This window comes from Parasteatoda tepidariorum, chromosome 3 (genome assembly GCF_982258835.1).
Source record: "Parasteatoda tepidariorum strain Cologne lab strain chromosome 3, Ptep-v5.0, whole genome shotgun sequence".
NCBI lineage: Eukaryota > Metazoa > Arthropoda > Arachnida > Araneae > Theridiidae > Parasteatoda > Parasteatoda tepidariorum.
Genome location: NC_141757.1, coordinates 118,005,725 through 118,017,719, shown reverse-complemented (window position 1 = coordinate 118,017,719; position 11,995 = coordinate 118,005,725). Strand labels below are relative to the sequence as shown.

General features: G+C 26.8%; 1 protein-coding gene across 1 annotated transcript in view; it reads left to right on the top strand.

Moving 5' to 3' along the window:
- Positions 1-4,905: 4,905 nt before the first annotated feature.
- Positions 4,906-11,995, top strand: part of LOC107454871 (nephrin) — a 69,018-nt gene continuing 61,928 nt past the window's right edge. The window contains exon 1 of the mRNA XM_016072203.4: positions 4,906-5,441. The gene's annotated coding sequence lies outside the window, so the exon portion shown is untranslated. The remainder of the gene's footprint in view (positions 5,442-11,995) is intronic.

The window sequence follows — 11,995 nt, the reverse complement described above, 5'->3', positions numbered from 1 at the left end:
TCACTTAGTACATTTATTTAAAATAATTTTTTCTACAAAATAAAAGATTTTCAAAATCAAAATTCCTTTTACAAGAATGTTTTGGACACGTAAATTTATATTAGTGATACTAAATTTATGTTGCACCAATTTAGATTTTTAAAAAAACTCTTTATTGAATAGTGATAGAAATACAAAGAAATTCCCTAAAAGGTTACATCTGTAATATACCCAGTCACTCAAATCCTAAAGCCCACAACTTTTTCTCGTGATGATTATATTTCGTGGTTAAAGGAGAGTTACAAAATGTTCGTTTGTTTAGTTCCTTGAAATTCTTCGTTTGTTTGTTAAATTTTATGGAATATTGAAGAGGCATATTTTTGGCAATGTCCATTTTCTTAAACTCTCATTTGGAGTTAGTTCTGAGTAAAAAAGCTCACCGATCAGAATCTTTTTCATACAGGCGTGAGGATAAATAATTAAGCAGTTGAAATTTGTTTTGAACGTTTAAAAAAATTGAGTGCATTTGTTTTAAAATGAGCAAAAACAATTGTTAATTATTCCAAAGAATACTTTTGTAATATTTGCAACATTTTTGTTATCTATATTAAGAATGTATTGAAACTTCCTTCCTTCAAGCTTTACGATTAGTTTGAAATTAACTTATACAAAATAGTACAAAATAAATAGATAGTACAAAATAAATAGAATAAATTAATCAGAATCTTTCCACTGGCATGGAAGACTCACATCTGTATTGGTTATACGCATATGTGTTTTGGCAGTAAAACAAAGTTAACTATCTAAAAAAAAAGAGAAAACAGTAGAATGTTAAAAAAACACGTACATACATCTGCATTCTATTATTTACAGAGACGTAATAAAGATATCTTAATGCTTATTTATCATTCATCATTTTCGATAGTTATCTATTATACAAGCTTTATGCAATCACGTAACGATACTTGTTGTTTCATTTAATAATTGTTAAATTGTCTCAAGAATATATACAAGAATCACCTTTATGTTGTCGATATCGTATGTAAGATAAACATTTTCTTTCGATATTTATTGTGCGGCGATAGTTAAAATGGCAATGAATAAAATTTTAAATTTAGTTTTTTCTTACTTTAGCTTCAGAAAAGGTATCATTTTTCATAAATTCTTATGGTTAGTTTGGGTTAATTCGGATTTTATTTGTAACGTTTTCCAGCAAGTTATTGAATTTTTCTGAAAGAAAAAACAAATATATATATTTAAACACTATAATTGCACCATAATTTGACTTTGGAAGCGGATAGCTAAGCCGAAAAGTTATTTTACAACTGATAAAAAATTCTATAATAATTTGCATGAAGTTTCAGACCGGCAAACGTTACCCGTATTATTAATTTGTCAAGTTTCAGTTATACAGATTTAACTGGAAGTTTCAAACTGACAAAAGTTACCCAAAATATTAGCTTATGATCCATGCCATTCAGTTCAAATTTAGTGAATATTTCCTTTAAAAATGTGCTCGAAAAATGTCTAATTAGTAAAAACTTATAAGGCACGATATCTATAAATATAGCAACTAGGAATTTTATTTCAACTACCCATACGCAATGACTCAGATGGACGTTAAAATTACATGTTATGGATGCATTTTTAATACTTAATTTAGAAGAAAATTTTATTTTAAAAGCTTAAAAAAAGCAATCAACTATTAAATTTAAATAATGTATACACTTCAATGGGAGTGCACGTAATCCCTACAAAATATGGGTTTTTAAAAAAATACATACATTTCGATCGTAATAATAAATAAAAGTTTCCAATAAAGAAAGTTTAGAGAAAAAATCATTCCAAAAGCTATATGACGAAGAATCGTTTGATATAACATTAAGAAATATCGTTTTTATTAAAGCTTTTCGTAGAAGCTATTTTGTTCCACTGAAAAACGTTATCAAAATAAATAGTATCGATAAAATAAGGATAAAATACTTCCATCTTTCTACACAGGCTACTCAGAGACTCTGGAATTGAAGTTATCTGTCCCCTAAGCGAACACTCAAATGCAATGGTTACCATTTCTTTCAAAAGGAAATAAGCCCCAGCTGCAGCCGATATTGATAGTTCGATTATAAATCGATCTGCCTAAACTGCTAGAATGATATAATGTAAAGGTATAGAGAATGGTGAAAGGTTGCATAAAATCCCTAAACGCAATGCTTAGAGCTCAATTTTTATTCCGAAAAGGTGTATAAATAAAATAGAACAGAAGTATACGTATTGATAACTTCTGACGCTAAAAGTTAGGGACTAGCACATTTTTTAGAATGTTACTAATATCAATTGGGTTAGTAACTATACATATTAATCAATAGTATCACGATAGATTAATATATTTTTTAATTACCTGAATGATGCAAATAAAGGAATAATATTTTAAGATAATTTACTGCGACAGTATGCACAAAGCACTTTTCAAAGTTTCCTTTCTCCCTATTTTCACTGTAGCTGTTTAGAAACTCGAAAAAGAAATATTAAGTTTACGCTGTGAATTGGAAAAGTAACCACTCTACATTTATAATATAGTGTCTTTGTCATATTTTAGTTTGAGTCTGTTTACTCTCTATCAAAGTTATGATTATATTGATAGTTCTAACGTTACAGTAATACCGCTCAAGAGAATAATTTACTGAGATGCCCATTTATTGTTTCCAAACTAGTTTATAATGTCCAGAGATAGAATATGAGAACGAACAAAAGTTTTTATTAAAAAATTTCTAAGGTTGTGTGTATTAATTTCTGTAACTTGCGTAACATTCGTAATTGTGAATTATTTATTTTCTGAATTTAAATTATGATTTACAATTTCTTTAACTTTAAATAATGTAAATATATATGCAGTTTGTATATAATAATTCTACTCTTTTTCGTCTACTTTTCACACAAATTCTTAAAAACAATTAAACAGAGAAAGTCAATAACTCTGAAAATTAATGGTTTACTTTCAGCGTACATCAAGAACTTTACTTAGTACAATGTGTTCAAACTATAGGTATACATAAAAAAGCTTTCAAATACGAAAATAAATATTTTAAGTGAACCATTAAATAATGAATTTATTTTTTAAAAAAATAATAAAAGAGAAAAAGTCAACCTTTTTCAAGAGCTAAAAAATAGACACATATTTTCCTTACTTGACTTACCAGGTGAGAATGAGAAAAAAAAGATGTGATAGATGAAACGTAAAGTTGCCAAAAAATGGGAAAGCAAAACAGGTAAAAGAGCACTGTAGTCTGAAAATGGAAATCTAAGCAGGCTGCATTTCTGAGCCTTATGAAGAGATGATGATTTTATTTAATTCCTAGTCAAAATCTTAATAGGACAATCCCATATTAGTTGTTCTTTCGTTAAAAGACCTACGTTTTCTAGTTTAATTGCAATTTTTTTAAATTCAGTTCAGTCGATTGTCTATTTGTCGAATCTGTAATGACTAAAGAAATTATAGACTTTACATTAGCAAGTTTGACTGTCCACTTCAGTTTCTTTTCATTCGGTTAACATTGAGTTTTATAACAATAACATTGATAAAAGTGCTGATTCATTAGCAAGACCAATTAAGAGGAAACTTTTTGAAACAAAAAGGAAAACAAATCAGAAAAACTTCATATACTTCTTTATTTCTGATGTTCAAAATTTAAAACGAAAATAGGTTTGAAATTAATTTTCAGTTAAATTTGTTTACTATTCGAGATAATTGTTTTAGATAAGTTCAAACTGTGAAAAATATTAAAAATTTGAAATTTTTAAATATCTTTCTTTTTTTAAAAAATACTAAGTTGCAAGTGTTTTAAACATGTATACTTTATTTATCACAGTAAGCAATACAGGCAAAATTTATGCATTTTTATCTGATTCTTTTCTGGATCTAAATTGTTTAACAAAACCCTTCGGCTTAAAAAAATTGTTATCAAAGCAATTCCTCATTTAGAATTGCTATTGTTCTAGGATAGAACTGGGGAAATATCGATCTTGAATGAAATTTTACGAAATAACGATCTTTTTCATTTAAGTATAATTTTCTAATATTTTTATACTTATTTTGCAACGATAAGAAATGTGCCCTGTAGATCTATTCAAGTTTAACAGAGACTGAAAATTCGATAATTTTGCTAACGCTTTTCAAAATATTTAATAAAGAACTTTTAACCAAAACATAGTTTATTTATTCAAATATTAGTTCTTTAAAACTATGTGCCAACTCTTAAAAAAGTGCTATCTGAAAAATATGTTAATCTAATATGGCTGCTGAAAAAAAAAAAAATATATATATATATATAGGTAGGTAAAACTGCTTTGTTCGAATGTTGAAGTATAAAGAAAATTGCTTTCACATTTTCTACAGCACGTTAATTTTAAAACTTTAAATATTTTAATATCTATCTGTTAAACACTAATCTCATTATGTTTTATTTTAGAATCCCATAATATTATTTTGATTGCTGTTTATTCAAACGATTCCACAAAATGAAGTTTAAGTCAATTCATGTTTTATATTCTTAACTTTAACTGTGAAATAGAATAAGATCTATGAAGTCAAATTTCAATAAAATATTATTATATTCATAAAAACATTGCACAAAATTTAAAAACTTTCTTAAGAAAAAAATAAAGCTAGGTATATCCACAAACCATCTGTCTTAAATATTAATATTTTCGAAAAATGGTTGTTAGTTTTTTACTACATAATGTTTCAAACATTAAAATAACAGTTTTTAACGGAGTTAAAAAAAATATCATGTTTGAAATACAACGTAAAGTCTAAAATTTTAAAGGTAAGTATCAAATTCTTAAACAACAAAAAAGATGCAAGTCAACCACAGCTTGCCGCTAGACAGCGCTTTGATCTTCTTTTACCTCCAATCAGATTTCAGACTTAGTGCGCTCCGCAGAGGCAGAGAATCAGGAAGCTCTTTTCGATCTTCGACTTTCACAATTGCGATAGCATCTCTTCTTCTGCACATCTATTCCAAGTTTCTTGTTTACTTGTTACCGGAATATCGGATATTTTTTCTACTATTACAAACCGATAAGAAATATTTTACGAACGAATAAAACAATCCGTCAGTTTTGAGTTTCTGAGTTTATTTTTTATCAGATTTTTTTTAAGTATGTTTTGAAATGAAAAGTTTAGCAAGAAGAAAAAAAATCGGAAAAAAAGAGACACCTGTGGAATTATGCGCATATTTTGAAATATAAATAATGTATGATAGATTAAATGTCTGAGTTTAATTTCAATTAGTTTTCGATACAAAAAAACTTTGTGTTTCTTATCATGTTTGAAGCATTTTTAAATATGGATTTTGAGAAGAATATTGAAAAGTGAAAAATAGCGTGTCTTCAAAGCATTGAAAATGCCATTAATTAATCAAATTTCAATAACAAAATCTACATGGATTTTAATAATTCATTGAGTAAGTAATTATTAAGTTTATAAAATTATTGTTTTAAAAAATGAAAGAAAAATTGCATGGACTTTTATAGTGTTATGTATTTTTATGAGATAATGGTATTTGTCGTAGTTGTTGTAGTTAATTTACTTCGCACTAGAGCTGCACAATGGGCTATTGGCGACGGTCTGGGAAACATCCCTGAGGATGATTCGAAGACATGCCATCACAAGTTTGATCCTCTGCAGAGGGGATGGCACCCCCGCTTCGGTAGCCCGACGACCTGCACGCGAAGTCGAGCACTTTACGATAGAACAGTTTAACGAGGACCAATGCAGCACACCCTCGGTCCCTACGCAGAGACTAATCCAAGTGGTCACCCACCCGCACACTGACCGCAACCAGTGATGCTTGACTTCGGTGGTCTGCTGGGAACCGGGTCTTAACGATCAGTCCACTGCGGGACTGATAATGGTATTTAAATAATTCTTAACTCAATTTTCAATCATTGTTGTAGATCCTTGTATTTAAAAATTTAGTTTCGAAAATGCTTCTGCGAACTAAAAGACTCTTTCAAATTTTCGTTTCAATTTTTACAAACGTTTACTAAATTTTATGAAATTCTAATGTTTATTTACATATAACCTTTAATTTTACGATTTTAAGATACAAATTAATTCAGATAATTTTTCCAATGAATAAAAAAATATTTCAATTTTTTTTATTTAAAACGATACCAAAAAATTTCAATTGTTTTGCAATATCGAACAGTAGTTATGCTGAAACTTTAAAAGTGATTTTCTTTGTGAAGTTGACGTACTTTTCGCAAAGATAATACCTCAAAATACCAATTATAAATGAATAACTGGTATTGCGAATATGTATATTATGCATATTTAGTTGTAGTTTGGTTTGTCTTCAGAAAACGCGTTTTACTCTACTTTAATGTATTAAAAAAGAGAAACATACAAATTTATAATTTTTTAAACATTTTTATCATTAATAGCATAAGAAAATATTAAATAACTCAGTGTGGGAAGTTTTATTCGAAATAATAATAAATTATTTAGGTATTTCAGAATTTAAGCTCAACGGTGTTTTCCATAAGAAATTTATGAGCATTTTTCGTATGCAGCATAAAAATATTTTAAACAAAAAATTTGGTTAGAATTTTTTTTGAATATCTAAAAAGTTCCCAGAGCCCCTTCCCCTTTGTGCAAATTTTTTTTTCCTTGCAAAAAAATATTTTTTTCTACCAAGTCTACGACTCCCGATTCTTAACGCGCGTTGTGTTCTGGTAACAAAGACAGGTTTTACCCAATCTTTATTCATGAGAGTACTTGGAAAAGAGATAGAAACAAAAATAAATTGTAGAGTTTTGACCAGAATTGTAATTTATCAAGGGCTAAGTCGATATGACTATTCAAGACATGTTTATTAAATAAATTTTTCATCACTATGATTGTATTGTTTTTTATGCAATATTTCGCGTAATGGTTTGAATTGATTTCGAAACCAAATGGCATATTTTAATTTTCTAAGATTTTTTTAAAAAAATTTTATTTAGCGAAATTGCACACTTATGTTTTCTACACTTATTATCGATAATTATTTTCATATTATTGTATTGGAATATTATCTACGTCGATATCGGTAGGTTTTTTAAATTTATTGTAAACATGGTATTCGCAATCTATTGTAAGATTATTTGCTTAGAAACCATTAATCCGATGTTTAAAAACTAAGGATATTTTAGAATATAGAATGCATTTTTTTCATCTAAATGTAATAATCTAAATGTATCGACCACAAATTTGAGATTTAAAGCTTAACTATAAATTTATTGGTAAAAATAATAAAGCTATTTAAAATATTCTTAAACCAATGTCATATATTCCAACATTTGATATTGGCGAGTTATTTTTCTATTGGTTATAAAAAAAACAAAATGCATTAATTTTAAGTACATAAGAAATAAAAATACTTAAATAAAAACTTGAGTACATAACTAAGCGTCCATTTGACTTTTAACACAACTGCATAAATATATACTCGTAGAAATTGATTAAGCTCTTGTAATTCTAACTTATTAGAATAATAATACATTACGTAGCTAACATTTGAAGAATCATGTTCTAAAACAATGGAAATCCCATAGTCATTGGCTTTCATGCCCAATGTGTTTATTCAATTATTTCTCCGAATGATAAATTATTTAGTTACATACTGAAAATTTTATTGTTTAATATTTTTCTTGCTAAAAACTGATTATTAAATACAACCATACAAATTGATTTTTATAACTGAAAACTAAATGATAATACATTTATTATCATTTAGTTATTAATACTGATAATTAAAACAGAAAATATTTTAGAAAGCAAATATTTTAGAAAGTTTTGTATGTAACTTAACTAGAAAATTATAATGCATTCTGGGGGGGGGGCGGGCGGTGTTCTGAAAAGAAGTAACCTCGGGGCTATTACTTTTTAGGAAAAAAATAATTAAATAGTGTTTTTGGTGCTTTTCATGCACACTTAGAAAGTAATCAGTAATTTTTGTTTAAAATAATCTAAATAGTCAAGGTTTTCAAGTTTTGAAAAATTTAAAAAAAATCAAATTTTGTTAATACTTTGCTATTAGTTATTTCTGCATGATTTCAGTTTTTTTTAAAATTTATTTATGACAGATCTGTGCATTCATTTGGTTATGAATCAACCAGAAAAGTTTATAGGAAATAGGAATCCACGTAGTTTGAGCAAAATCAACTCAGAACGTTACGAAGAATATAAATACACTATTAAAAATTGCACATAAAATTACGGTATGAACACCGGCACTCATAAAGCCAGTACTTTTTTTTTCTCCAAAATATCAATTTTTAACGGATCATGCTCCGAAAAAAAAAATTCTGATATACCGCAATTTTGACAATAATAATTTCTGTGAAATCACTGCATCACTATAATTAAATAAATATTATTGTAAAAATTACGGTATACTATTTTACGGTAAGAACGGATTTTACGGATGATGCACCTAAATTGCCGTTACTTTATACAGTAATTTGATTCGGATATTTTTACAGAGTAGAAAATTCTTTTAAGTGGGTTTTGAATTGTTTGTTTATTATAACCTATCAAATTATTTTTAATGCTTAATTTAAGTGTCTTTAAATTTAATATTAGATTAATATGAAAATTTATCATTTGGTTTAAATTTGATTTAGTTTGTTTTATTTTTATAATTTTTTTTTAAAGAAAAGTGAATAAAAATTATCTAATTCATTTAAAATGACCCAAATATTTGATAATTATAGGCAGTCTATAAGTACCACACTTTTCTTCAATATTGTTTTGGTTTTTTTTCCACTCTCCTTTGCTACGTGTCATGTTAATATAGATAAACATATGCTTTCAGTTCAGAAGCAAAGTATCATGCTTTAAACTTATTTATATTTTCCTTAAATTTAAACTATGCGTTTTTATGACGTTATAATTGTGTAATTTTGCGTTAAAATTGTGCACTATTTAGTATGAAATAATAAGCGTGGACAATGATAATGAAATTGTAACATAAGAGAGCAATTGGAAATTGTAATAAACAGAATTTGATTTTAAATAGAATGTGGCACAAACTCTGATAATTACTTTGTGGTATCAAAATAATCTTAAGCAAATGGAACTAAAAATTACTTCAATACATGTCTTACTAACTGGAATCATGATCTAATTTCATTTGCCATTCTGATTTATATAAACATTTATGAAGTTTCATATTTACAATCATAAAATAAAAATGAATAAAAACGCAGTACAAAACCGCCAGAATAACACAGAACTTTTGTCTTTTAAGTGTAAACGTTAGTTAACAGTTAAATATTTAACCTGTTTATCCAAAATATTTGAAATTGAACCAAAATGATGGAAGACACACTTTTATTCACTCTCTACACTTCGTCATAAACTGTCAACAATTTCACATAACCCCAACTTTAGTGTCAAGCATGACAGTATTAGTTTATGACAGTAGCATGACACTATTCACCCGCTAATTAGACGCACGCTAGTCAAATAATTAAAATTAGTTTCTCATTTTCTCCAATCTTTATTACATGTCAGGATTAAGAAATCAATTAATTTTGAAATTTAATTAAAACAGGCTTATTTTCTTGCATAAATTTTACAAAAATTCAAAACGCTAACTCTTTTATTTCTTTTTTTAACAGTGAAATAATTTTCTAACCATAACACGGGGTTGTGAAATATAGTAAGAAAATATCATTTAAATTCGATCCACTGGTGGTTTTTAAGAGAAACGGCTAAAATCAAATGTGATATATTTCTCTTAATTTCTTATGAATTCCTATTAAACTTTTATAAATGTTTTAATGGAATTTTCGAAAATCAAAATCATTAGCACTGCTCGCGTTAGCACTAGCAAAATGTTTAATGGGATATCTAAACCAGTAGACCTCTAATTTATATTACGTTATGCTATAAATTTCAGCAGATTCAGTATCTTAAAAAAAACTTCCATGGTCAATTGTTTTAAAAAAAATCTCAATTATAAAGTTCCAATTTAAACATTTCATATTTAATGGACGCAAATGATGATTTGAAAATTTCAGAAAAATATTTCTGTACATTATGGAAATGAACATTTACCTTCAAAAATAAAAATTGACGGCATGCTTCAAGCAATTTTTTAGCACTAAAAAACCTGAAATCATATTTCTTAAACATCGTATCACACCTACGTACATATTTCGTAGATATTAGTTGCATGAGTTATCCATGTTTTCGTTAATTTAAAAATGACGTAAACAGACATCGATGTCCAAAGCTAAACTCTCCTAAACCACAATGATGTCAAACACTTAGTTTCATTCTCGCCGGGAAAGTAATAACGATACACGTGAACAACTGTGAGTAAAATACCATAAACTGCATCGCAATCTCATTGCTGCGTTCTCCTAACCACCTCGTTTATGACGTAAGAATTTGTCTGCCCTACCAATCAGGAAAAATTAATTGGAATGCAAATGTAATGAGAAATACTTGTTTATTTAATACCTGTCTCACGGATTCCAGTTATTAATTTCCTGACTTGATTCTTGATTCATTCTATATCAACGATATAAATTGCAGAATATTTTAAATTTATTTTATTTTAGCAATTATTTTCTTCCGTACATAAATTTTCAAGTAACAAAAGAAGAAAGAAGTAGCATTTTATTTTGTAGGATATAAAATACAAAAGTTTTGGAATGAAGAATATAGATGAAAAATTAAAAATTTCTCTGTATATTATAAGAATATTGAATTTATTCAAAATAAATATTTTTTTAAAGAAAGATCGAAATTAATTATCTTATTTATTATTGTATTTGTCAAAGTCAATAACGTGCAATAATTTCAGGGTGATAGCAGAATTTAAAAATCCACTTATATTTTTCCTCATAATACATATACATCTTTTCAATTTTAATGATTTACTTTATTTTTGTATAGTACTATACTTTTTATCGAAATAAAAATTTTGACTATTCACTTTATTATCATATTCGATGATTATCGTTAGTGATAATAACCGTAATAATATCACATTCCATATTCATATTTGTTCATCATTTGAAGCAGAATTTTTATTAAACATATTTTTCTTACTTTTTTTTCACTAGTTTGCATTAATTTACGTTAAAATAAGTGAAAAATATTATATTTAGCATTTTAGTAATTTATGGTTATCAAACACAACGCGAAACATCGGTGCCTTTTTCAGCGTTGAAGGTAAAATCTTCCAAACACTGTTTACTTCCAAAAAGCAATTTTTAAAGCTTGCATTTATTTGTAGTTATTGAAATTAACGAAAAACAATGATTGATAATTTACAAAATCAATTATTGATAGATTTTTGAATATGAGTAAAATGAAATCAAGCTGCTTTTTGTAGATTTGATAACTTCGTACAAATATGATTCCGATAACCAAACAGACTTCCTAATAACTATTAGGCTGTTTTTTTTATAACTAAAAAGTATCAAAATATACTTTTGCTTGCAATTAGAGAGTCAAAAAAATATATATAGAAGGAACACTGGTTTACAATCTACGTCAAGTGTTTATAAGGATAGCGAAATATTTGTATTCTTTAAATATAGATATGAAAAATGCTTATGAAAATATTATTATAACGATCGTAATGATTACAAAATAATTGAAATCTATAATTATAGTTATCGAAAATTGCTTAAGAAAATGTTATTAAAAAGATCTAATTATCATATTATGATCACGAAATAATTGTCTTTTAAAATTATAGATACTGAAAATGCTTACGAAATTATAATTAAAAATATATTATTTTCATTTTATGATCACGAAATAATTGAAGTCATCAATTAGAGTTATTGAAAATGCTTATGGAATTATTATTATAAGAATCTTATTATCACATTGTGATCACGAAATAATTGTATTCTATAATTATAGACATCAAAAATGCTTCCGAAATTCTTATTAAAAAGAAATGGAACAGTGGTAAATTTGATATTTATTGAAAAGCACGGTTTTCCC